Source organism: Bos grunniens, chromosome 7 (genome assembly GCF_055505025.1).
Source record: "Bos grunniens cultivar Pamir isolate PY7600 chromosome 7, Bosgru_T2T1.0, whole genome shotgun sequence".
Classification (NCBI taxonomy): domain Eukaryota; kingdom Metazoa; phylum Chordata; class Mammalia; order Artiodactyla; family Bovidae; genus Bos; species Bos grunniens.
The window spans coordinates 87,883,072-87,911,006 of NC_141171.1; the positions used below are offsets into that span (position 1 = coordinate 87,883,072).

The 27,935-nt window shown below is 37.6% G+C and overlaps 1 long non-coding RNA gene across 3 annotated transcripts in view; it reads right to left on the reverse strand.

The window, feature by feature from the left end:
* LOC147369936 (uncharacterized) overlaps positions 1 to 27,935 on the reverse strand; it is a 79,093-nt gene that overhangs the window by 32,305 nt on the left and 18,853 nt on the right. For 2 of the 3 annotated variants that reach the window (XR_015168119.1, XR_015168120.1), the window contains exon 2: positions 7,308 to 7,434. This is a non-coding gene — a long non-coding RNA (uncharacterized LOC147369936). Of the gene's footprint in view, positions 1 to 3,046; positions 3,631 to 7,307; positions 7,435 to 27,935 lie in introns of those variants that run through there. The other variant, XR_015168121.1, reaches the window with a different exon arrangement.

The window sequence follows — 27,935 nt, forward strand, 5'->3', positions numbered from 1 at the left end:
GTTTGAGCTAGCTCCAGGAGTTGGTGATGGACAGGGAACCTGGCGTGCTGCAGTCCACGGGGTCGCAAAGAGTCAGACATGACTGAACTGAGTGAAGGGTTTGGTTTGATACAAGAGGGAAAAATATGAGCTAAAGACAGAAGAGAACTCAGTTGGTAATACTACTAACAACATCTTATATTGGGCTTCCCTTGTGACTTAGCTGGTAAAGAATCTACCTGCAATGCAGGAGACCTGGGTTCGATGCCTGGGTTGGGAAGATCCCCTGGAGAAGGCTACCCACTCCAGTATGCTGGCCTGGAGAATTCCATGGACTGTATAGTCCATGGGGTCACAAAGAGCTGGACATGATTGAGAGACTTCTTCACTTTTCACTTTCAGCATCTTATATTTACTCAAGATTGCCTAACAAGAAACAATGACAAATTTAAGTGTCTTAAAATAATAAAAAATTATTTCTCACTCAAGCAAGAGTCCAAGATAGATATTTCTGCTTAGGCGGTTCTTTTCACAGCAGCAATGTAAGAATTCAGGCTCCTTTGATTTTATAGGTTTGCCCTCCTCTGAGTCCTCGAACTCCTTACCCTTAAGTCAAAAGAAGGAGAAAGCAAATGGAAAAATCATGGTGGGAAGGTTTTACGGTCAGTCCTGGAAATGATGTGTATCACTTCTGCCCACATACCATTAGCCCAAATTCAGTCACTCAGCTACACCAAAATGCAAGATACAACCAGTCAGGAACTGTCACATCTCATGTTTGTATCATACAGCTTTTAGAGGACTGTCCTATACTTCACTATATAGTATGGCTTCGTGGAAGGGAATAAAAGCACAGTGGTTAAATGTACGAACTCCAGAGTTAAAACCACTTGGGTTTGTTTCCTGGCTTCACTATTTGTAGTGCTAGTGTCACCTAGGATAAATTAATTCATCTCTATCTCATCTGTAAAATGGTGATAATAACAAAGTCTAACCCATACGATGATGGTTAGGAAGATTAAATGAGTTTAATAAACATAAAGTATTTAAATAGTGCCTGACATGTGCCTGGAATGTAGTAAATTCCCAGTAAAGATTAGTCGTTATTATCAGATTAGAACTATCACTTTAGGGCTGGAGCAATTTAATGGTAAAGTGGATATTAAATAATGTGAAATGCAGAAAGGTGGTAGCAAAGGCCAGAGAAGAAAAAGCCATCAATTTGTCCATTAAGCTATTTGAATAACTGCAGAAATTTCTGCTGTTTTACAGTTGTTCAGCACCAGCTAAACAGGAGGTGATCCCCAACTCACAGCAATTTTCAGTTAATATGCTTAGAACTGTAAAACAAATAACCTCCAAGCAAATCAGATGGCATTGCAGTCAAGTTAAATCCTAGAAGGTTCAGATGGGGGTTTTATTCCAAAGGTCTCATACTGAGGTAAGTAAACCATGACTTAGAGAAACAGTGCTTATCAATTTGAGATTCATTTTCTATCCTTCCTTCTCTCAGAACAAAATCTTTTTGTAGGTCACAACTGGAGGACCTGAGTCAGTTCATTCGCCTGTGACTGTACTTAGTTTAGTTCAGTTCAGTTGCTCAGATGTGTCCGACTCTTTGCAATCCCATGGACTGCAGCACGCCTATACATAACATGCACATTACTTAACATGTACTTATTATGACTTAACATGTGCTTATCATGACTGTACTTAACATGTACATTAATGTCAGCAGGTATATCACCTATGGGTGTTTCTTTATTTTTGGAAGGCTGTCTTCCTTCTGCAGCTTCTATGCTCCCTCCCCACCCCATTTAAAAATCTTTCCAATTTGTCACTCTTGTGGTTTATTGGTAAACGTTCAAATATCTTTTTTATAAAACATTCTATTTTAAAATTACACCTTTTGCTATGACATAATTGTAGATTCACGTACAGTTGGAAGTAATGATATAGACATCCAGTACACCATTTCAGTTTAGTTCAGTTCAGTCGCTCAGTCATGTCCGACTCTTTGCGACCCCATGAATCACAGCACGCCAGGCCTCCCTGTCCATCACCAACTCCTGGAGTTCACCCAGACTCACGTCCATTGAGTCAGTGATGCCATCCAGCCATCTCATCCTCTGTCGTCCCCTTCTCCTCCTGCCCCTAATCCCTCCCAGCATCAGAGTCTTTTCCAATGAGTCAACTCTTCGCATGAGGTGGCCAAAGGACTGGAGTTTCAGCTTTAGCATCATTCCTTCCAAAGAAATCCCAGGGCTGATCTCCTTCAGAATGGACTGGTTGGATCTCCTTGCAGTCCAAGGCACTCTCAAGAGTCTTCTCCAACACCACACTTCAAAAGCATCAATTCTTTGGCGCTCAGCCTTCTTCACAGTCCAACTCTCACATCCATACATGACCACTGGAAAAACCATAGCCTTGACTAGATGGACCTTTGTTGGCAAAGTAATGTCTCTGCTTTTGAATATGCTATCTAGGTTGGTCATAACTTTCCTTTCAAGGAGTAAGCATCTTTTAATTTCATGGCTGCAGTCACCATCTGCAGTGATTTTGGAGCCCAGAAAAATAAAGTCTGACATTGTTTCCACTGTTTCCCCATCTATTTCCCATGAAGTGATGGGACCGGATGCCATGATCTTTGTTTGCTGAATGTTGAGCTTTAAGCCAACTTTTTCACTCTCCACTTTCACTTTCATCAAGAGGCTTTTGAGTTCCTCTTCACTTTCTGCCATAAGGGTGGTGTCATCTGCATATCTGAGGTGATTGATATTTCTCCCGGCAGTCTTGATTCCAGCTTGTGTTTCTTCCAGTCCATTGTTTCTCATAATGTACTCTGCATATAAGTTAAATAAACAGGGTGACAATACACAGCCTTGACGTACCCCTTTTCCTATTTGGAACCAGTCTGTTGTTCCATGTCCAGTTCTAACTGTTGCTTCCTGACCTGCATACAGATTTCTCAAGAGGCAGATCAGGTGGTCTGGTATTCCCATCTCTTTCAGAATTGTCCACAGTTTATTGTGATCCACACAGTCAAAGGCTTTGGCATAGTCAATAAAGCAGAAATAGATGTTTTTCTGGAACTCTCTTGCAAAAATTTTTCCATGATCCAGCGGATGTTGGCAATTTGATCTCTGGTTCCTCTGCCTTTTCTAAATCCAGCTTGAACATCAGGAAGTTCACGGTTCACATATTGCTGAAGCCTGGCTTGGAGAATTTTGAGCATTACTTTACTAGCGTGTGAGATGAGTGCAATTGTGCGGTAGTTTGAGCATTCTTTGGCATTGCCTTTCTTTGGGATTGGAATAAAAGCTGACCTTTTCCAGTCCTGTGGCCACTGCTGAGTTTTCCAAATTTGCTGGCATATTGAGTGCAACACTTTCACAGCATCATCTTTCAGGATTTGGAATAGCTCAACTGGAATTCCATCACCTCCACTACTTTGTTGATAGTGATGCTTTCTAAGGCCCACTTGACTTCACATTCCAGGATGTCTGGCTCTAGGTCAGTGATCACACCATCATGATTATCTGGGTCATGAAGATCTTTTTTGTACAGTTTTTCTGTGTATTCTTGCCACCTCTTCTTAATATCTTCTGCTTCTGTTAGATTATATTCTTTGCAGCCAAAGATGGAGAAGTTCTATACAGTCAGCAAAAACAAGACCAGGAGCTGACTGTGGCTCAGATCATGAACTACTTATTGCCAAATTCAGACTTAAATTGAAGAAAGTAGGGAAAACCACTAGACCATACAGGTATGACCTAAATCAAATCCCTTATGATTATACAGTGGAAGTGAGAAATAAGATTTAAGGGCCTAGATCTGATAGATAGAGTGCCTGATGAACTATGGAATGAGGTTTGTGACATTGTACAGGAGACAGAGATCAAGACCATCCCCGTGGAAAAGAAATGCAAAAAAGCAAAATGGCTGTCTAGGGAGGCCTTACAAATAGCTGTGAAAAGAATAGAAGTGAAAAGCAAAGGAGCAAAGGAAAGATATAGGCATCTGAATGCAGAGTTCCAAAGAATAACAAGAAGAGATAAGAAAGCCTTCTTCAGCGATCAATGCAAAGAACTAGAGGAAAACAACAGAATGGGAAAGACTAGGGATCTCTTCAAGAAAATTAGAGATACCAAGGGAACATTTCGTGCAAGGATGGGCTCGATAAAGGACAGTACACCCTTTACCCACCCAGTTTCCCCCATTAGTAACATACATGATACTAGTACAGTACATTGAGTACAGTATGCAGCACAATATTGTGACCAGAATATTGGCATTGACACAGTTGAGATACAAACATCTCCATTATCACAAGTAGCCCTCTTTTACCATTTTATAACCACACCTACTTCCCACCTCCCTGTACCCCTTCATCAATTCCTAGCAATCACTAATCTGTTCTTTATTCTTACAATTTCAATATTTCAAGAATGTCACATAAATGAAATCATATATATGTGAACTTTTGTCATTGACTTTTTTTTTCACTCAGCATAATTCTCTGGTGATATTACTCCAGGTTAATTAATGATTGAATAGTTTGCTCCCTTTTATTGTTGAGTACTCTTCCATGGTGTGAGTGTACCAGTTTGTCTTGTCATAGATCAACTGAAGGATATCTGGGGCATTTCCAATTTTGGATATTACAAATAAAGTTATTATAAACATTCATGTACAGGTTTTTGTGTGAATTTATATCTTCAGTCCTCTGGGATAAATGCCTAAGAGTACATTTGTTAGGCTGGAAAATATTTGCATATTTAGTTTTTAAGACAATTATTAAACTATTTTTATTATTTTAAAACTATTTTCCAAAGTGACTATATCACTAATGTATATTTAAAATTTTTATTTTTTAATTGGAAGATAATTGCTTTATAATATTGCATTGGTTTCTGCCATACATCAACATGAATCAACCATAGGTATAAACATGTCTCCTCCATCTTGAACTTCCCACCCCATCTCATCCCTCTAGGTTATCACAGAGCACCAGTCTGAGCTCCCTGCACCATACAGCAAATTTCCACTGGCTATCCATTTTACAGATGGTAATGTATTTGTTTCTATCACTAATGTATATTTTACATTTCTACCAGCAGAGTATGAATGATCTAGACTGTCCTCATCCTCACCAATATTTGGTAGTATCACTATTTTTTTAAGCCATTCTGGTAGGTGTTTAGTGATACCTAATTATGGTTTTTTTTATACTCCCCTAATGGCTAAAGGACTTCCCTGGTGGCTCAGACGGTAAAGCGTTTGCCTACAATGTGGGAGACCCGGGTTTGATCCCTGGGTCAGGAAGATCTCCTGGAGAAGGAAATGGCAACTCATTCCAGTACTCTTGCCTGGAAAATCCCATGGATGGAGAAGCCTAGTAGGCTATAGTCTATGGGGTCGCAAAGAGTCAGACACGACTGAGCGACTTCACTAACTACTAACTACTAATGGCTAATGATACCTGAGCATCTCTTCATGTGTTTATCTACCATCTGTATATCTTCTCTGATGAAATGTTTCTTCATGTCTTTTCCCATTCTCATATTCTAATTGGATTCTTGCTTTTGAACTATTGAGTTTTGAGATGTCTTTATATATCCTGGATATGGAATATCTTTTTGTCAAAGACACACCTACTTTTGTGAGATATGTGGTTTCAAATATTTTTCCCCACTCTGTAGCTTCTCCTCAGCCTTTTCCTGATCAAAAGTTTAAAATTTTTATCACGTTATGAGCTTTGTCTTTTATGAATCATGGTTTTGGTAGCAAGCCTAAGAATTCTTTGCCTGGTCCTTGTGTCCCAAAGATTTTACCCTATATATATATATTTTGTAAAAGCTTTATAGTTTTACATTTTACATGTGGTTTTGTGATCCATTTTGAATTGTTTCTGTGAAAGGTGTGGAGTGATTATCTATACAAAAATAATTGACAAAAAAATTCCTGGAACTAATGTTATAACAAGTTTTCAGGATACAAGGTTAAGAAACAAAACTCAACTACTTTTCTATATACCAACAATGAACAAGTGGAATTTGAAATTAAAAGCACAATACAGTTTACACTAGCAGCTCCCCAAATGAAATACTTAGGTATAAGTCTAACAAGATGTTAACAAGAGCTACAAAACTGATGAATTCCAAGAAGAACTAAATACATGGTGAGGTATATCATGTTCATGGAAAGGGAGACTCAATATTGTCAAGATGTCAGTTCTTTCCAGCTTGATCTATAGATTCAACGTCATCCTGATCCAAATCCCAGCAGGTTGTTTTGTGGATATTGACAAACTGATTTTAAAGTTTAAGAGGCAAAAGACCCAGGATAGCTATTATAACATTGAAGAAGAACAAAGCTGGAGAACTGACACTACCCAATTTCAAGGTTTTATATGCAGTTACAGTAATCAATTCTGTGTGGTATTAGCCAAATAATAGATAAATAGATCAAGGGAATAGAAGAGAGAGCACAGAAATAGACGTCATAAAGCTAATCAACTTACGTGGGACAAATGAGTAAAGGCAATACAATGAAGCAAAAATAATGGAAATTTTCATTTTCTAAAATGTAGGCACAGGATGCTATGATGCTGGGTCATGCTCTGGGTAAAAAATAGTGAGAGATTTCTATATATCCACCTACGGTGTGTTTCCCTATATTAAAAACAAGAGGCCCACGTCAACCATCGAGAAGCAAACCACCTTCACATTGGGTAGAAGGTGCTTTCCAGAGAGGACAGTTTCACGTGCAACCTCCCCACTCCCCACTTGTCCTCACACCCATTCCTGAAATTTCACTTTTCTATGTAACTTGACAGAAATTCCGAAAGAAGAGCTGGGAAGGCTCAGAAATTTAAAGCAGGTGTCAATTAATATTTGGATATGTAAAAGAGGTCAGTGGGAAGAGCCATGGAAAGAGAATAACACATAGTTGCCTTATATTACCCAAGCATAAACCACATTGGTCACAGTAAGAAACTCAGGCAGTAGGACCAAGGTATTTCTTTAAGCAGATGTACCTTAGTAAAGAGACTTTAAATATCCAGAAAATTGGATAAAAATAATACATACTGGCCAGCCATCCAACCTAATATGTAAGAAAATGGGTCTGAGAGCAACCAGATAGACAATGAGAAGACTGGACTACATAGATTTTTCCTTTTTTATAAATGTATAGGAAAAAAAAAATATGAGCCCTGTGAAAAATTTCTGCAGTGTCAAATTCAAATATCACTTTTATGATATAAATGACAGCATAGTTTTTGTTTTTTAAATATTTGTTTATTTGTTTGTTGCACAGGGTCTTACCTGGGATCTTTAGTTGCAGCACGTGAACTCTTTGTTGCACCACGTGGGATTTAGTTCTCTGACCAAGGATCGAACCTGGACCTGCTGGCAGTGTGCAGTCTTAGCCACTGGACCACCGGGGAAGTCCCTGAACAGCACAGTTTTGAAGAACATTTACTACAGGAATTTTTTTTTAAAGCTCTCCTTTTATTTTCCCAAATCCAGGAAAATTTAGATTCTATGAATAGGAAAGTAAAAGATGAGACAACAGACTGAGACAAAAGGGGAGTTGGCTGGAAACCAAGTGAAAGATCAAAAAGAAACAAAGAAATGCATCTGTAGAATTGAAGACATTACTTTAGGCAATAAATTGCAGGTACAGAAAAATGTTCTCACAGTAAGGAAGATATACTGCTATATAACTACTATAATGAGAAAAGGAAAAATTCAACTATGAGAGAAAAGACCATAGAAATAGAATGCAGAACACAAATGAAAGGAGGACAAATGAAAGAGAAGTGACACTTCAGACCAGTAGAAAATTCCTGATTTGAAGAAAGACTGACAGATTGAGCAGGCTCAGCTTAATGAAAAGACATCACTATAAAAAGAGGCTGCTATTTAAATAGACTTCAACATTAGGTAGAGAATTCCAAGCAAAAGGAAAGATCATAGAGGCATCAGGAAAAATAAAATGGATTTTATATCCTAGAATAAGAATTGAGCTTGCCTTAGATAACTTATAGCAAACAAAATAAAACATTTCATAATAAACTAGAAGAAAATAGAGTACCATCTAGTTTTGAGGGGAAAAAAAGATCGAAGCTCAATAATTTTTTCAGTTGTGAAAGGCCTTAGGACATAAGCCACTCATCTGTTCTTAAATAAACTGAGATAAAATAAACCAATAAAAAAGACATATTCAGCTAAATGAGAGACAAAGTAAATATAAAATTTAATAATGGCACTGAAGAATTACTTATAAACATCAAAGACAATGAAATATAGAATTAATGAAAAGGTTTTTAAAATAACTCAAAACAAGAAGCAAAGATCATTTTTTAAAAAAAGGACATATAGTATAAAACATTTAAGAATCACCTGGACATTGGGTGGATGGAGTATTAATTTTTTGTATTACATATTTTGTTATATTAATCATTAAGGAAACATGAATTTATTTATTTAGTATGATGGTTATCATTAGTAGAATGATAAAAAATGGACACTATCAAAATCACTAGAATAATAGATTTATATACATCCTGGCTCCTCCCCTAACTCATTGGAGCAGTTCCTCAGACCTGAGACTCTCTCTTGGGCTATAGTCCTCAGTAAGGTCCTCAAATAAAACTGAAAGTCTCACACACACACACATACAAAGTAGGTAAATTTTAGTTTTCATGAGACAAAACTAAGAATAGAAATATCAAAGAAGCACAAAATGACATGTTAACATATACAAAGATGTCAGCTATGACAATAACAATCAATGAGCTAAATTTTTCAACTAAAAACATGAATATTCTCAGACTGAGCCAAAATACAAAGTAAATTATGTGCTCTTTACAAAGAGTCACACTGTCAAACAAAATTAGAATATTTTAAGGTAAAATATATACTACAAAGTAAAAAAAAAAGAACAGAATTAAAAAAAAAAAGCAGATATTATGTTTTTAATGCCGGTCAGAGTAGAACCCAAGGTAAGGAAAGAGCACTAAAGAGGGCAAAGATTATTTTACTTTTATAAAGGATAACTCTATAATAGACATAAGTGATTGTGTATATAACATCATTGAAATATATAAACAGCTATAAAATACGCAGTAACAATTCTATTTGTATTTGATATGTTGAGTTGGTAATACAGTAAGCTTACATGGTATCTGAATAGCATAATTTCAAAAGTTTAGTTGTTAATTAAATTGTGTTTGTGCTTAATCACTCAGTCATGTCAGACTCTTTGTGACCTCATGGACTGTAGACCGCCAGAGTCCTCTGTCCATGGGGATTCTCCAGGCAAGAATACTGGAGTGGGTTGCCATGCCCTCCTTCAGGACGTATATATATATACACATGCTTAGTCGCTCAGTCATGTCTGACTCTTTGCAACCCCATGAACTATAGCCCCCAGTCTCCTCTGTCCATGGGATTCTCCAGGCAAGAATACTGGAGTGGGTTGCCGTGCCCTCCTCTAGGGGATCTTCCCAACCACATATATATATGTGGGAGACCTGGGTTCGAGACACATACACACAGACATTTAACGCCATACCATATAAACAGAAGACAGATATTTTTTGAGAATTCATGGAACTTTATACAAGTTGATCACAAATAAGACCACAAAGAAAACACTGATAATTTTAAAAAGTGAAAATTAAATAAACCTCATTCTTTTACTATAAAGTGATAAAATTTAAAATTAGTAACATAAGATTAAACAAACATTCAAACACTTGGATATTTGAAATCTCACAAATAACGGATAGCTTCCCTGGTGGCTCAGATCGTAGAGTCCACCTGCAATGCAGGAGCTGCGCTGTGCTTAGTCACTCGGTTGTGTCCGACTCTTTGCAACCTGGGTTTGATTTCTGGATGGGAAAGATCCCCTACATAAGGAAATGGCAACCCACTCCAGTATACTCACCTGGAGAATCCCAGGGACAGAGGAATCTGGCAGGTTACAGTCCATGGGGCTGCAAAGAGTCGGACACAACTGAGTGACTAACACACTTTCACAAACAATGACTGGATTAAAAGATAACAAAAATACAATTACAAAACATTTCAAAAATAAATTTGCTGTTCTTAATTCAAATGTCTATAGGCTTGAAGATTTATGAAAATCTTTTATTTATGAAACAAAGTTTGGAGAGCTACAATGTGTGAACCACATAAATTTGAGTACTGTCTCCTTCTGCTCTCTTTACTTTCTACTAGATGAAGGAAAGCCTTTTATGGACAACTTTAGCATTTGTCATGATGAGAACAACTTCCATGGTGAATACTACCCAGGGAAATTGTGTGCTTTGAAGTAATTTGGGAGATCACTCTGGCAGCACCTTGGAGATTTGTTTTTTAACTAATTTGTGCTTACAAAGTATGGTCTTTAAGAGTATGTGGCCATTCAAACCACTTAAACACACTTTAATACAGTCACCACAATAGAGTTATTCATGGGGTTATTTGAAGTCTGGTGGTATAATCCTCTCATATGATAGTGTGCTTTTGTGAGTTAAAAGTCAACATTAAAAAGGCTCATGGAATTAATTTAGGTTCTGTATGATTTATCACTCAGCTGGTCATTGCAGACTATATTGTCATGAAAGGAGCAGGGTTAAGTGGGAAGAAAAATGCCAGGGTTCTCCTTTTAGATAGAATAAAATCTTAAATTTTTAGGACTATTCTGCTTGGAAGAACATGTACCCTTTGGTGGGAACTCAGGATTTAAATGCTATATTCAAAAGATCAGGACAACTTGACTATTTTAAAATTTATTTTTAGATGTGAGAATAAATGGTAGAACTGTCAGAATATTAAGAGGTGAGCACCCTCTCAATTCAAAATGGCACATTGTTACCTGTAGTGATTCAGGTAAATAAATACTTTTCAGTTGGACTTCCAGTCTTATATCTGTTCCTTGAGTTAGTCAATGTTAAAATACAGTTCTAAATCTTTGATAATTTCTGTCTTCTCAAATTTCTATAGCAGTTACCACTTTATTTTCTTTATCAGTCTTGTTTTTCTTTTCCTATCTCAATAAAGTATCTTCATTATGCAATTAACAAATTAACAATTTTTCAGTGGTTGATTAAGAGAAAGTTCAAGAATATCTTCTGAAATCTAGAAATGTGATTTTCTTAAACCTTGCAACCAAAAATTATTTTTCCAAGAGTACATGATTTTAAAAATTGAGTTTGCAAGGCTCATTCAACATTTACTAGCCTTTGGTTCCACTAATAATATCAAGATAATGAAAGTGAATCATGGACATGTTAAATTTCTCACTTTAAACTTTTTTTGCTTTGTGTCATTTATCTAGTTTCTAGATAAATGTCTAAGTTCAATGGATGAGAGCACAGACCTAATGAACCATATCCTTAATAGTGTTTTCCCTCTGGTGAAGTTCAATAAACTGTTAAAGTATTATGACTGGTAGGAATTAACATTTTTTGCTCTAGTAATTAAAGTAACTGGGAATAGAACCATTAACTATAGTTGTGCCTACTAAAGTTCATCTCCCAAGATGATTAACAAGGAAAGAATAAAACTTCTTTAAATGCCCTTTGTCAATCTTCACAGATTAGAAAAGAAGAAAAGTATACTATGGAACAGAGAAGGCGATGGCACACCACTCCAGTACTCTTGCCTGAAAAATCCCATGGACAGAGGAGCCTGGTGGGCTGCAGTCCATGGGGTCACGAAGAGTTGGACATGACTGAGCGACTTCACTTTCAGTTTTCACTTTCATGCATTGGAGAAGGAAATGGCAACCCACTCCAAGTGTTCTTGTCTGGAGAATCCCAGGGACAGGGGAGCCTGGTGGGCTGCTGTCTAGGAGGTCACACAGAGTTGGACACGACTGAAGTGACTTAGCAGCATACTATGGAAAAGCTGACACTAAATAGTCTCCTGTCCACATGTAATTGCTTTATGTTGTAAGAGTTAAAGAGGCAAATAAAATAATATCCAATCAAAATATTTGCCAAATTTCCAAGTTAAACATAGCCCCTGCCTCTCTGCCTTAATATTTTTTACTTTTTACAATATATTTGTAAAATAATCATGAAGTTTTATGCACTCAAAGTATTATATTTTAGGATGAATGCTTTGATTTCAGCTTCAGGAGAAAATTTAAAAGAAAAACTTTAGCACAGGATTTTGATAAAAGAATATATTCCCTTAAACTATATTCCAATCTTATTTGATTTAACAAAATTTTCCAAAAACTTTTTACCTCACAAAAATGTTTATGTATGTTTGAGACGACAATGACAGACGTTTGTAGATATGAAAGATATAAAAGGCGTTCTGAGTCTGAAAGACTATTTCACATTACAACATTTGACTAAAGCCAGAATGTCTGTTACAATTTGATAAGAGGAAACCTTTTCCTAAAGGTCACTCAGAACTATCAACTTTACCCATTAAAAACTTCATTATTTCAGTCTCTCTGTTTCATTGAGAGAGAACTGTATTTGAACACTGACTAACTCAAGGAATAGTCACTACAATTGGGGTTGAATACCTGTTTAAAGTAAACCATTCATTTGTGTTAAATACTTCTTCTTCCTCTTTCTTGAGCTAATCAAGAACTACTAGTACCTATGCCACAGTGTTCCTAGATCGGTGACTAGGAGCCACTTAGCTTTGGGCAATTGCATTTTATTTCTGTGTGCCTTGCCCCGATCACTCAATTTTATATGTAAAATAAATCTTTACTTTACATCCTTAGGAAAGTGATTAAGAAGAGCCCACAGACTGCCCACTCAAAAGATGAAATGCACTTAAACCAAGATATATTATAATAAATTTTAGTACACTGGAGATAGTGTTTTAGAAAAACAATATGTCACATAACAAGAATCAAAAATCAAAATTGTTGCATACTTCTCATTGGACTAGAAGTTGAAAGTCAACTGAGATTATGCCTTCAAGATTCTGAAAGAAAATGACTTCTAATCTAACATTCTATATCAAGTCAAATTTTAATCAAGTTTCAGGGTAGAATAAATACATTTCAGTCAGGCAAGTTTTAAAAAATGTATTTTTCTTATTCCCTTCTCTTAGGAGGCTATTGGAGGCCGAGTTCTACCAAAATGAAAGAACAAACCAAGAAAGAAAACCTGAAAAACTAAAAACAGTACTTTCAACCCAACAGCTGCTGCTGCTGCTAAGTCGCTTCAGTTGTGTCCAACTCTTTGCGACCCCATAGATGGCAGGCCACCAGGCTCCCCCATCCCTGGGATTCTCCAGGCAAGAACACTGGAGTGGCTTGCCATTTCCTTCTCCAATGCACGAAAGTGAAAAGTGAAAGTGAAGTCGCTCAGTCGTGTCCGACTCTTAGTGACCCCATGGACTACAGTCCACCAGGCTCCTCCATCCATGGGATTTTCCAGGCAGGAGTATTGGAGTGGGGTGCCATTGCCTTCTCTGCCAACCCAACAGAGATGAAGGTAATTAACATGATGCTTATGAGAGGAGATCTCAGGATGAAAATTGCAGGTAGAGAGGATAACCCATTCATATTGGAGCATGGTAGAAGGCTCTTCAGATAATCTATTAGGAAGATGAAATATTAATTTCTGAATATCTGATGCAGATATTTGAATGTTTTGAAGGCAAATGTAGACAATTTGATAGAAATTTGGATGTAATCATAAACACAGAAAATAAAGCAAATAAAAAAAAATATTAGTTCTAGACAAATAGAAGTTAAGCAGATAGAGAGGAATTATGACTTCTTTCCTGGCCCAGCTGAGATAGTGTTTTTAGTATAGCCACTCCAGCTCTATTTTAGTTACCATTTCCCTGATATTTCTGTTTTCAATCCTTTTAACTTTCAACCCATTTGTATCTTTGCATATCTCTTTACACAACACAAGTTAGATTGCTTGTATGCTAAATTGCTTCAGTCGTGTCTGACTCTGTGTGACCTTATGGACTGTAGCCCTCCATGCTTCTCTGTTCATGGGGTTCTCCAGGCAAGAATACTGGAGTGGGTTGCCATGCCCTTCTCCAGGGGATCTTCCCAGCCCAGGGATCAAACTCATGTCTCCTGCATCTACTGCATTGCAGGTGGATTCTTTACTGCTGGGCTACTGGGGAAGCCACAGGTTAGATTATGTGTGGGTCTTAAAATTATTTTAAAAACTCATTCTGCCAATCCTTACCTTTTGATTATTTAATCCATCTACATTTTAATGTAACTACTGATGAGGTAGAATTTATGCATACCACTTTGATATTTGTTTTCTAAGTATTTTTGTTTCTTTATTCCTCCATTACTTCCTTTTATTTGTATGTTAGATAGGTATTTTTAATGTACCATTTTAATTCGTCTTTTTTTTTGAGTTATTGTATCAATGGTTACTCTCAGTATCACCATTAGCATCTTAAACAATCTAGTTTGAATTAGTACCACTTTAATTTCAATACAACACAAATACTTTGCTCCAATATAGCTCTTGTTCCCTTTCCCCTCCTTTGTGCTATTATTGTCATATGAATCACATTTTCTACATTATAAACCCACCACTACAGTTTTATAATTATAGCTCTACACTTTTATTTTTTAAGTCAGGAGACAAAAGGGGTTACAGGCAAAACTACATTTATACTGTCTTTTGTATTTTTTATAGTTTCCTTTAAGAGTGTTCTTTATGTGGATTTCAGTTACTGTCTAGTGTTCTTTAATTTCAGCCTGAACGACTCCTTTTATTATTTCTTGTAATTCAGGCCTTCTCATCACAGATCTCTCAGTTTCTGCTTATCTGGGAAAGTCTGTTTCTCTTTTATTTTTTAAGGATAGTTTTGGTAGATGTTAAATTCTTGATTGGCAGTCTTTTTCTTTCAGCACTTTGAATATATCATCCCTCTGCATTTTGGCCTCCATAGCTTCTGATAAGAAATCAAATGTTTTGCTGAGGATCCCTTGAAATGATGAGTCATTTTTTTTCCTTGCTGATTTCAAGATTCTCCTTTTGTTGCTGTCTTTTGACAATTTGACTATGATGTATCTAAGTGCTCATCAATTTGAGTTTTCCCTATTTGGGTTTGTTGAGCTTCTTGGATCTACAGATTAATGTTTTTCATCAAACTGAGAATGTCTCTGGTCATTACTTCTTCAAATGACCCCTGTGCCTCTTGATCTCCCTTATCTCTTTCTGGAACTCTCATTATCTACATGGGATGCTTGATGGTGTCCCACAGGTCTCTTTTAGGCTCTATTAATTTTTCTTCCTTTTTTTTTTTCTTTTCCTCAGTTGACTTACCAGCAAGTTCAATGATTCTTCTGCAAATCAATCTGTTGTTGAGTCCCACAGATGCACATTTCATTCCAGCTATTTTGTTTCTCAACTCCAAACTTTCTATTTAGATTTCTTATAATTTCTGTCTCTTTATTGATATTCTCTGTTCAGTGAGATGTTATTTTTATACTTCCTTTTAATCTTTTGATATAGTATCCTTTAGCTTTTTAAAAATATCTATAAGAGCTGATTTAAAGTCTTCTACTAGTAGCACCAAAACTTAGGCTTCCTCAAGGACAATTTCTATTAGCTGTTTTTTCCCCTGTGATAGGGCAATATTTTTGTGGTTTTATTGTTTTGTTTCATATGTCTCATAATTTAAATAGAAAAGGGGAATTTTAGAAGATGTAATGGGACAGTTCTGAAACTTAGCGACCCACCCCCTCCATGGCTTATTATTATTGCTGTTACTTTGTTGCTATTTTTTTGTTTGTTTACTGAATTTTTCTGAACAAATTCTGTCAAGTGTGTATATCTTATGGTGTTTAGCTACTAATCTCTCTCCCTGATTATCTTTGTAGTCAGCCAGTGATTGAATATAGATTCCCTTAAATGCTTTGAACCAATAAGTCATCTACTTTTTGCCTAAGGTTGCTGTGTTTGTATATTGGGGCTCTGGCAGTTTATCACTCTGAATTAGCTTTAAATTCCTGATTGTACAAAACCCTGTGACAGATAAGGGTGTTCTCAGGTTTTTTCTGAACACATAAAAGTGTGCATAAGTACATGTTCTTGTAGATTTCCAGGAATATGTTGAATCTTTTCAAATCCTCCTATAAACATCCCATTTCCCAGATATTCTTTTAGAGCCTTTTGGTCATTATCTTGTTTTCTCTGATTATTTTTGATAAACACTCTAAGGATGAGGCCTTTTCCACTGAACAAGCTCTGAGTCTAGTCAAATAATGACTAACCCTATGAATAAGAATTTTCTAGAAACTTCCATACATATAAAATAGTAGCAATTGTCTGGGGAAGAAATATTTTAAGGAGTTCTAAGCCTGGTCAGCCCCCTTCATGAAGTGGCAGCTAGGATGCTGGTTTGCACTGTGGAACTTGGAAGGGGAAGATGGAAATAGGGCAAGTTAAAATGCTAGGAAGCTTATGTTCTTACCAAGTTTTAGCAGTTTTTCCTGAATAAATACTCCTTAGATTCTTTCAAGTTAATTTACACAGATCTGAAAAAGTTGATTTGACAATTGTTGCCTTTATTTTCATTGCTTTTATGGAGTGGATTCTCATAAGCACTTACTCTGCCATTCTGGAAGTTCCACTCCCTAATATTGTTAAATGATAAACTAAATATGATTATTGCTTTTGCCAAAATTACATTGCATTGGCAGGATGGGTGGGGTTTAAATGTTTGAAGGGTGTTTTCATGTGATGCAAGCAGAAGGGTAGAAAGAAAACCAAGTCCTCATCTTCTTCAGGGGGACTTAAGAGAAAATGTCCCAAGCTAGGAAATCAGAAGCTGGCATTTCAATAATACCATTTAGAGAAAAAGGAAGTAACTATGAAAACAATCAGTTTAAAGAGGTGAGAGGCAGTAGAGAAGCAGAGACACAGGTATGAGATTGTTGTTGTTCAGTTGCTAAGTCGTGTCTGATTCTTTGCAACCCATGGACTGCAGCACACTGGGCTTCCCTGTCCTTCACTATCTCCCAGAGTTTTCTCAAACTTACCTCCATTGAGGTGACATCACTTTGCTGACAAAGGTCTGTACTGTCAAAGCTATGGTTTTTCCAGTAGTCATGTATGGATGCGAAAGTCGGACAATAAAGAAAGCTGAGCATCCAAGAATTGATGCTTTTGAACTGTGGTGCTGGAGAAGACTCTTGAGAGTCTTGGACAACAAGATCAAACCAGTCAATCCTAAAGGAAATCAACCCTGAATATTCATTGGAAGGACAGATTCTAAATTGAAGCTCCAATACTTTGGCTACCTGATGTGAAGAGCCAACTCATTGGAAAAGGCCCTGATGCTGGGAAAGACTGAGGGCAGGAGGAGAAGGGGGCAACAGTGGATGAGATGATTTGATGCCATCACTGACTCAATGGACATGAGTTTTAGCAAACTCCAGGAGATAGTGAAGCACAGGGAAGCCTGGTGTGCTGTGGTCCATGGAGTCGCAAAGAACTGGTCATGACTGAGCAAGTGAGCAACAACAACAAATGACCTCTCTGAAGACATCCTACAAGACCAAGCAACCTGCTGCACTTACCACAAAGCGAGACCAGTGAGGTAATGAACACTGTGTTGTTCCCCTTCTTTCCCTCCTTTACTTTTAGTTTCCTATCACTGCTAGGTTTCTGGGATTGCAGATAGATAGATATGAACATAAGTTTTCCCCTTGAACTCAGTTTTCTAGGGATCTCAAGCAAGGACATTGTGTTTTTCCCTAATGTACCTGTAAAACTATTTTTCTTTTCAGAGTAAGTGCATACATATTGTTGATAAAAATGCAATCTTAATCTTATACTAAAAAATGATGGGAAGGAGAAAAAAAAGACACTAGAGAATATAACATACTATATTTAAATGAGAAAATAAGCCAAGAAAGGTGATATTTGATCCAAAAACCACAGAATTCATTGGAAAGAAGACAAAGAGAAGTCCTGGACTGGTAACTGAGGCATGGATCTAGAGTAGAGCAAGGGAACAGAGGTCTGCAAGAGGGAGGTGCCACAACAAAATAAAACTGGCTGGCTTTCTGATGTCTGTTATTCTAGAAAATAATATCATGAGGCTTAACTCATGTAACTTTTGGAGTGTTGGGGGAAAATTACCAATATATACATAGATAATCAAGAAAATTAAAAGAAACAATTATTAATTTCAGAAAAAGCAAACCATGCCTCAAGTAAAAAAGTAATGAGAACACAATTTAGTTAACAGTGAACAAGATTACATAATTGTAGCAATGTGAATTACTATATGTCACAGCTTTTAGCTGTGACATAAATATAACGTGAAGAAGAGAAAGCTTTCATGGTGGAAGAAAGCTAAATCCTCATCTGCCATCACAAGAAGTCAATGGAAAAATGGATACATTAAAAAAAATTTTTCACAAAGACATACTATTTAGAAATGTAGTAGAGCCATGAGAAACAATTCAATGAATTCAAAACTGTTGCCACTGGGATATGATGGCAAGAACTGCTATTTTTTCTTTTTACTCATATAATTTATCTATGTTATTTACCTTTAAAAAATAGACTTTTTTGAAGAACAGTTTTTGAAGAACAGAATTTACAGAAAACTTGAGAAGATTATAGCATGTCCATATAGTCCACACCCAGTATCCCCTACTATTTAACATTAGATTTTAGTATTGTAGTACATTGCGTACAATTAGTGAATAAATACTGGTACATTATTATTAGGCAAAGTCCATACTCTATTCAGATTTTAGCTTTTATCTCGTGTCTTTTTTTGTGTTTCAGGATTCCTTCCAGGTTGCCACATTATATAATATTTAGTTGTCATATCTCCATGGGCTCTCATGAGTGGAACAACTGCTTGGACATTTTTTTAAATAACCCTGATAGTTGTGAGGAATACTGGTCAGGCATTTTGTAGGATATCTCTCAATTGGAATTTGTCTGATGTTTTCCTCAAGATTATTTTAGGGTTATGGACTTGGGAGAAGAAGACCTCAGAGGCAAAGTGCCCTTTTCACTGTATCGTATCCTGGGTACATACTATCAACATGACTCATCATTGTCGATGTTGGACTTAATCATCAGGCTGGGTAGAGTTTGTCATGTTTCTCCACTGTAATCTCCCCCCTCCCTTCCATACTGTACTTTCCAACGATTTTTCATACTATGAACATGTATTACTTTGATTGAATTTAATTAGAATACATAGATGTGTTCCAGATGTTTTGTTTCTGAACTATGTGGTACATTCCTAGAACTGTGAGCAGCAGCCTGCAAAAGTGTAAGACAAGTAGTCAATAAAGAGCCATAGTAAGTATGGAGGAGCCTTTAAATAAGAAGAGCAGCCTGTGGTATGTCAGTATGAGCTGGAACGCCAAGATCAGGTTCATGGAATGTAGGTGCATGGATGGATTAGAAACTGATGGGTAGTGTCAGGACCAGACAGTGAGAACTGAGATAGACTAAGCTGCCACGAAGCACAGAGGTAAACAAGACAAGTCCCCAGGCAAATGGTTTGAATATCAGAAAGTCACAGATCCTACTGAGATTAATAATGGATCAGAAACTTAGGCAAGGAATCTGACTTACAGGAATGGAAGATCTTTTTTTTAAAAAAAGCAAACCAAAAAAAATTTGGCATTCTAAAGACATTTTGATTCAAGGCAGGGACAATTTCTGAATATAGGAACCAATTTCCTTTATTACCTTCCTTGAGGATTTAAGCTGGAGTCCTTGAGGCTAGGCTGGATCTCTTGACTGGAGAGGGGAGTGAGGAGGCAGCACTTCTGGTGTAACATAAATCATATCTTGGTGATGTGTGTCATAAAGGTTCAATCAAATGGCACAGTTAACATTTTATGTGTTTGATAAATTGAAGCTAGTATTCCTTCCGTCTCCAGAAGTGTATAAGTCTCTATTTTGAGCCAGAAAGAATAAAAAACCCCATTTTCTTTGGGATATTTTTCTAGAACTGATGGCCTCTAAAACAATAATCAAAATTGCTTTCCCAGATAGTTTTGTAAGGGACAGTGGAGGGTGGCAAAACTTTGTCTAATCTAAATCACCCCTCCTGGGCATTAAAGTTATTCTTATGCTAAAGTAGGAGAATTATCTTCATTGTGATCCCCCTTCCCCTTACCCACTTCATTCATCCATAGAAGTGACTGGTTAGAAAAGATTCTCAGAACAGCTGTCCATCTTCACAGGGAAAAAAGCTGGTTCTTAATTAAATAAGTTAATTAATAGTTAAGGCTTACTTGACCTCTAAAATGTCCTAGAACTCTATGAGGGGTCAGGACTACAAAGTAAATTGGACACAGAGACTGACCTCAAGAAGCTCACATTCTAGTAAGGAATCAAGGCAAGAACACAGCCTTGTTCCCCAGTGTGACTAAGGCTCTGATTAGGATAAGTCACATGATGCCTTGGAACTCTCCTGAGGATTATCTAACCCAGACTTGGGGGTAAGAAAGCTTGTCGGAATAAAGATTTTATCAAAAGATCTGCCGCAATCGGGGAAGGTAACTATTGCAATAGAGAGACTGGTCAGATTGTAAGATCTGCCAACATCTGAAAGATCATACAAGAAAGGAATTTTCTTTTTATAGGGAAGAGAAAAGGCTAGAAGGAAACTGGTCCAAGGGTGTGAGATAAGCAGGTAATGTGATGGGACAGCTGATCAAGGAAGCTCTTTCCTTGCAGTCAATTGATCACCTGGAGAGGCTGCTAAGGAGGGACTGCTCTGATTCACTGGAGAAGGAAATGGCAACCCACTCCAGTATTCTTGCCTGGAGAATCCCGGGGATGGGGGAGCCTGGTGGGCTGCTGTCTATGGGGTCGCACAGAGTTGGACACAACTGAAGCGACTTAGCAGCAGCAGCAGCAGCAGCAGCTCTGACTCAAAGCCCTTCAAGACCAGGGGTGTAGCAAAGTTCAGGTGGCTGGGAGACCAAGAGAAGCCTGCCTAAAGTTTGGTCAACTCAAGGATTCCATTCAGACTGGTCAGTGGGTACAAACAGTTCAACAAATCATTTATGAGACGAAGAATGGGAAATCGGAGGGTCTATGTCTGGCCTCACCACAGGTAAGCAAGGAGGGTGTTAGTGAGTCTTATCCAAGAAGAGAAAGTTTGGTTCTTTGCAGTAAGCTTTTTCCTGGAACATAAAACAGGAAAGAACTGGAGGAAATTTACTAATCACAGTGTTTTTCCAGGAGCACAGGGCTCAGGTCAAGTTCAACATTATCAATATCTAAACTGATACTATTAAGAAAATCAATGGAACATTAGAGATGGCAGACAATAGTCACAAGGGAGAACAAACGTGGTACCTTCAGGGAAGCTGAGGCATTGGTGAAGTTGATCTCAGGCTCCTGCAGCAATTCAGAAAGAAATATTTCCTTGCATTTTAAGGAATGGTAGCCAAATGCCTAAAAAGATGTTGGCCTCTGAGATGGAGTAAACATATAAAAACAAATCTAGGCAATATGAGCTATGAAACTACTGAAGAGTTTTTCTACGGAAGACGTGCTTGCACGCATGCTAAGTCACTTCAGTCCTGTCTGACTCTGCGACCCGACGGACTGTAGCCTGCCAGGCTCCTCTGACTAAGGAAGACATGCACACCTCAGTTGAGAAAGCAGTCATCACAATCAGATTGAGGGCGGACGCTCAGTTTGATCTGAGATAAGACATCAGATTTTTATATCAGAAGGCCAAGAGGCAGAACTATATAAAATAGACCTATTTTCTGGACAATGATTTTTTTTATATATGATCCCAAAAGCATGGAAAAGAAGAGCAAAAAAAATACAAATGATAAAAAGCCTCTGCACAGCAAAGGATAAAACCAGCAGAGTGAAAAGGCCTATAGAATGGAAGAATATATTTGCAAATTATATACCTAATATGGAATTAATATCCAAAATTTATGGATAAAACTCAATAGTATAAAAACAAAACCAGATAATCTGATTTAAAAATGGGCAAAAGACCTGAGCAGACATCTTTCAAAAGAAACACGAATGCTGGAGTGAGAGTAGCCATTCCCTTCTCCAGGGAATCTTTCTAACCCAGGGATCGAACGTGGGTCTTCTGCATTGCAGGCAGATTCTTTACCATCTGAGTCATCAGGGAAGCCAAAAGAAACATACAAATGGCTAACAGGTATATGAAGAATTGCCCAGTATCACTAACCATCAGGGAAATGAAAATCAAAACCACAGTGAGGTATCACCTTACACCCATTAGAATGACTACTACCAAAAGGACAAAAGAACAAATCTTGACAACAATGTGAAGAAATGAGAATCCTTGTACATTGTTGGTGGGAATGTAACTTAGGACAGTATTGTAGAAAACAATATAAAAGATGTCAGAGAATGAAAAAAAGAACTATCATATGATCCAGCAATCCCACTTCTGGGTATATATCCAAAGGAAATGAAATCAGTATCTAGAAGACATATGTGTTCTCTAATGTTCATTGTAGCATTGTTCACAATAGCTATGATTCTGAAACAACCTAAATGTCCATCTACAGATGAATGGATTAAGAAAAATGTGGTATATACATACAGTGAAATATTATTCAGCCTTATGAAAAGATAAATCATGCTATTCTTGATAGCATGGATGAAATTAAATGACATTAGGCTAGGTGAAATAAGCCAAACACAGAAAGACAAATACTGTGTTCTTACTTATACATATGGAATTTAAAAAGTCAAACTCATAGAAGCAAAAAAAGTAGAATGGTGGTTACCAGAGGCAGAAGTCTGGGGAATATGGGGAGATGTTGGTACAAGGTTCTAGTGATGTGGAAAGAGTAAATTCTGAGATCAACACAGCACAGTTCAGTTCAGTTCAGTTCAGTCGCTCAGTCGTGTCGAACTCTTTGCAACCCCATGAATCACGGCACACCAGGCCTCCCTGTCCATCACCAACTCCCGGAGTTCACTCAGACTCAACTCCATCGAGTCGGTGATGCCATCCAGCCATCTCATCGTCTGTTGTCCCCTTCTCCTCCTGCCCCCAATCCCTCCCAGCATCAGAGTCTTTTCCAATGAGTCAACTCTTCGCGTGAGGTGGCCAAAGGACTGGAGTTTCAGCTTTAGCATCATTCCTTCCAAAGAAATCCCAGGGCTGATCTCCTTCAGAATGGATTGGTTGGATCTCCTTGCAGTCCAAGGGACTCTCAAGAGTCTTCTCCAACACCACAGTTCAAAAGCATCAATTCTTCAGAGCTCAGCCTTCTTCACAGTCCAACTTTCTCATCCATACATGACCACAGGAAAAACCATAGCCTTAACTAAATGGACATTTGTTGACAAAGTAATGTCTCTACTTTTCAATATGCTATCTAGGTTGGTCATAACTTTCCTTCCAAGGAGTAAGCGTCTTTAAATTTCATGGCTGCAGTCACCATCTGCAGTCATTTTGGAGCCCAGAAAAATAAAGTCTGACACTGTTTCCACTGTTTCCCCATCTATTTGCCATGAAGTGATGGGACCAGATGCTATGATATTCGTTTTCTGAATGTTGAGCTTTAAGCGAACTTTTTCACTCTCCTCTTTCACCTTCATCAAGAGGCTTTTGAGTTCCTCTTCACTTTCTGCCATAAGGGTGGTGTCATCTGCATATCTGAGGTTATTGATATTTCTCCCAGCAATCATGATTCCAGCTTGTGCTTCTTCCAGCCCAGCATTTCTCATGATGTAATCTGCATTTAAGTTAAATAAGCAGGGTGACAATACACAGCCTTGACGTACTTCTTTTCCTATTTGCAACCAGTCTGTTGTTCCATGTCCAGTTCTAACTGTTGCTTCCTGACCTACATACAAATTTCTCAAAAGGCAGGTCAGGTGGTCTGGTATTCCCATCTCTTTCAGAATTTTCCACAGTTGATTGTGATCCACACAGTCAAAGGCTTTGGCATAGTCAATAAAGCAGAAATAGATGTTTTTCTGGAACTCTCTTGCTTTTTCAATGATCCAGTGGATGTTCAGCACAGTTAATACTATATTGTATGCTTGAATAATACTACATTGCATGCTATATATTGAAATTTACTGAGTACATCTTATATGTTCTTACAACAACAACAACAAAATAACTATGTGAGATAACGAGTATGTTAATTAGCTTGACTGTAGTAATCATTTCACAATGTATAAGAATATCAAAACATCAAGTTGTACATCATAAATATATATTATTTTCTCAATTATATGTCAGTATGTTTGGAAAATCAATTTTTTAAAGGCCCGTTTTAAGCCGTTTTAGATGACTGTGAATCTACTATGATGTGTCACACTTCACCATGTTTCTATTCTCAATAAAAATAACTTTGAATTAAACAATGTATTCATATGACTCATCTTTAAATGTCATATGACGTTTAAAGATCTAACTAGGTTGGCAACCCACTCCAGTATTCTTGCCTGGGAAAACCCAGGGACAGAGGAGCCTGATGGGCTACAAGTCCATAGGGTTGCAAAAGAGTTGGACAGGATTAGCGACTAAACAAGTTAGTTTATCCAGTACTGATCCAGAGCCATAAGTACATCATGGTAGAAATCAAATGTCTCCCAAACAAATTTCTCCTTTAGAGACAATCTTTCAGTCTTCTCAAAGGTACATTTACATTCTTATTCCAAGACTTGGACTCAGAGAAAGTTCTGTAACTATTGTACCCAAGAAATGAAACCTCCATCTTCCCCATAAAACCACAAAATCAAGACCATGTTTCTTCCAAACAACAAATAACATACATTAATGCCATAACTGTTTGACATAGTCAATTCAACAAATATTAAGCCAGTAGAGTGTTTTTGGGATTTGGGGGTTTTTTTTGGTTTTGTTATTCGTTTTTACTATTTTTCCTGATGAAATTAACTTGGAAACTATAACCTCTCTTATCATTGGATAGATTCTGCAAATGCTATCATCTCTAATATTAGTATTTTTTTCATAGACCTTCTCTCTTTCATTCATTCATCTAGCAATTCCTTAGTGACTGTGATGTGTGAGGAAATGTGCTGGGCTCCAGGGATACAAAGCCAGGTAAGACAAGACTCTATACTCAAAGATTTCATGGTAATGAAAAAAAATAAGCATCCATAGAGTAACGATGTATTGTATATGTATCATGAACTAGTTTACAAGCTATGATGTGAGTTCCTTCATTCTCCAAAACCTCGTTCTGCCCCCTTCCCCTGTTCATGGGGTTCTCAAGGCAAGAATACTGAAGTGTTCTGCATTCCCTTCTCCAGCAGACGTTTTGTCAGAACTCTCCACCATGACCCTTCTGTCCTGGGTGGCCCTACATGGCATGGCTCATAGTTTCATTGAGTTGGACAAGGCTGTGGTCCATGTGATCAGTTTGGGTGGTTTTCTGTGATTGTAGTTTTCATTCTGTCTGCCCTCTGATGGAGAAGGAAAAGAAGTTTGTGGAAGCTTCCTAATGGGAAGGACTAGCTGTGGGGGAATCTGGGTCTTGCTCTGATGGGTGGGGTCATGTTCAGTAAATCTTTAATCCAATTTTCTGTTGATGGGTGGGGCTGGCCTGAGACAACCTAGACAGCATATTAAAAAGGAGAGACATTACTTTGCCAACAAAGGTCCATCTAGTCAAAGCTATGGTTTTTCCTAGGACTTCCCTGGTGGCTTAGAGGTTAAAGTATCTGCCTGCAATGCAGGAGACCCAGGTTCGATCCCTGGGTTGGGAAGCTCCCCTCGAGGAGGAAATGGCAACCCACTCCAGTATTCTTGCCTGGAAAATCCCTTGGAGAGAGGAGCCTAGTAGATAAAGTTCACGGGGTCACAAAGAGTTGGACATGACTGAGCGACTTCACTTTCATACTTTTCATGGTTTTTCCAGTAGTCATACATATGGATGTGAGAGTTGGACCATAAAGAAAGCTGAGGGCCCAAGAATTGATGCTTTTGAACTGCAGTGTTGGAGAAGACTCTTGAGGGTCCCTTGGACTGCAAGGAGATCCAACCAGTCAATCCTAAAGGAAATCAGTCCTGAATATTCATTGGAAAGACTGATGCTGAAGCTGATGCTTCAATACTTTGGCCACCTGATGCAAAGAACTGACTTATTGAAAAAGATCCTGATGCTGGGAAAGTTTGAAGGCAGGAGAAGAAGGGGACGACAGAGGATGAGCTAGTTGGATGGTATCAGTGACTTGATGGACTTGAGTTTGAGCAAGCTCCAGGAGTTGGTGATGGACAGGGAGGCCTGGTGTGCTGCAGGCCATGGGGTTGCAAAGAGTTGGACATGACTGAGCGACTGAACTGAACTGAACTGCCCCCTGCCCCGGCTTATTATTATATGGCTGGGGCATTTTAAAAGATCTTTACATTTTTAAAGGGTTGTCAAAAACCAAAACCAGAGAACACATCTTATGTGCCTACAAAAACTAAAATGTTTAGTATCTCATTCTTAAAGAAAAAGCTTTCTGACCTCTGCTCAAGACCAGCGATTCATAAATGAAGATGTTTCTCAAAACCACTTGTGAACTTTGTTAAATAAAATATGCATGGAGGATAGGATCCTGGTGTTGGAAATTTCACCAAAATTGGGTGATTCTCATGTGTACTGTGACTGAGAAGCTCTGATATATCCACTTTCCCTAAAACAGTTTCCAGAACACTTACCTGGGTTTATAGAGACTCTTAGCAAGGACTTTCTTCATTAACACATCTTGCTCTATACATCACAGAATATTCCTTTCACCCTACATCACATGCCTTGGTAACATAGCCGCCTACCTCTTATATAACAACATTGTAAATTAAGATAGTTCTTTGAAAGACATAATATACATTAATATCTATTATACACTTTGATTCTAATAGTAATATGGCCTAGAATGACTATGTAACAGATAGAAAAACTAAGATTTAGAGAAGTCAAATGCTCAAGGTCATATAGGACTTCTGACTCCAATTTCATTGTTCTTTCTCAACACTGTCTCCTACTTACTTTTTCGATTCTCCATTGAAATAGACTATGCAGTCTATTCTTACTACCCAGTAGCAAAATTTCATTACATTCCATAAATCTGTTAGCTAAAGAACGTAATTCCTGTTTAACTTGAGTGCCTGTATGTCTTAAGGCAGACTTGTGTTACAATAATTCCTCTAATTTGCAAGCACTTTTTCACATATATTATGTACTTGAAATAAACTAGAAGCTAACTCCTACTAGGGTATAAATGGAGAAAAAAGTATCTCTCTAGAGCATTATTCAACATAAAACTCAAGAAATAATTTGCAGAGGCACAAGGTTCATCCTGCCTGAGCAAATTAAACAATTTTGTTAACCCTGATGTCTTTTGTTAGAAGTGAAATTTATGATCCGTATTGGCTCTGCACTACACAGCACCCGAAAGCCTTTGCTTGCTCTCAGCTAGAGCTATTTATACCCCAGGATACTGATATTCTTCTACTTAATCAAAAAGTATTCCAACTAAAAATAAATATAAATGCCACATTTTATTTTGAGTAGGGCTTCGCAGATGCTTATTATATTATCAAAATAATTAAATGATAAAATATTAAAAGATTACAGGGTAAATTTGTGTAGAATGTAGTCATAATTTTTTGTTTCCTTCTGGAATTAGGCAATTTCAGAAAATAAGTACAGTGTATCAATAAAGGGATCTAAGTAGGAGACTTGTTTCCAGAGAACTTGTTAAATGTCCCATCTTCTGGTATAACTCTGCCTTTTTCACTGACAGTTGAAGATTTTTCTTTGGTTTGCCTATTTGCTTAAGTTTGTATGGGGCACATAAGGCAGCCATTACCTGTTATATGTAATAAACTTATAGTCAAGCCAAATCAAATCTTCTGCTTTCTTCCCTGCTCTACTGTCTCTTCGGGTGCCTAGAAATATATTTTCCATGACTGTATTAGTCTCCTCAGGCTGCCACAGCAAAATACCAC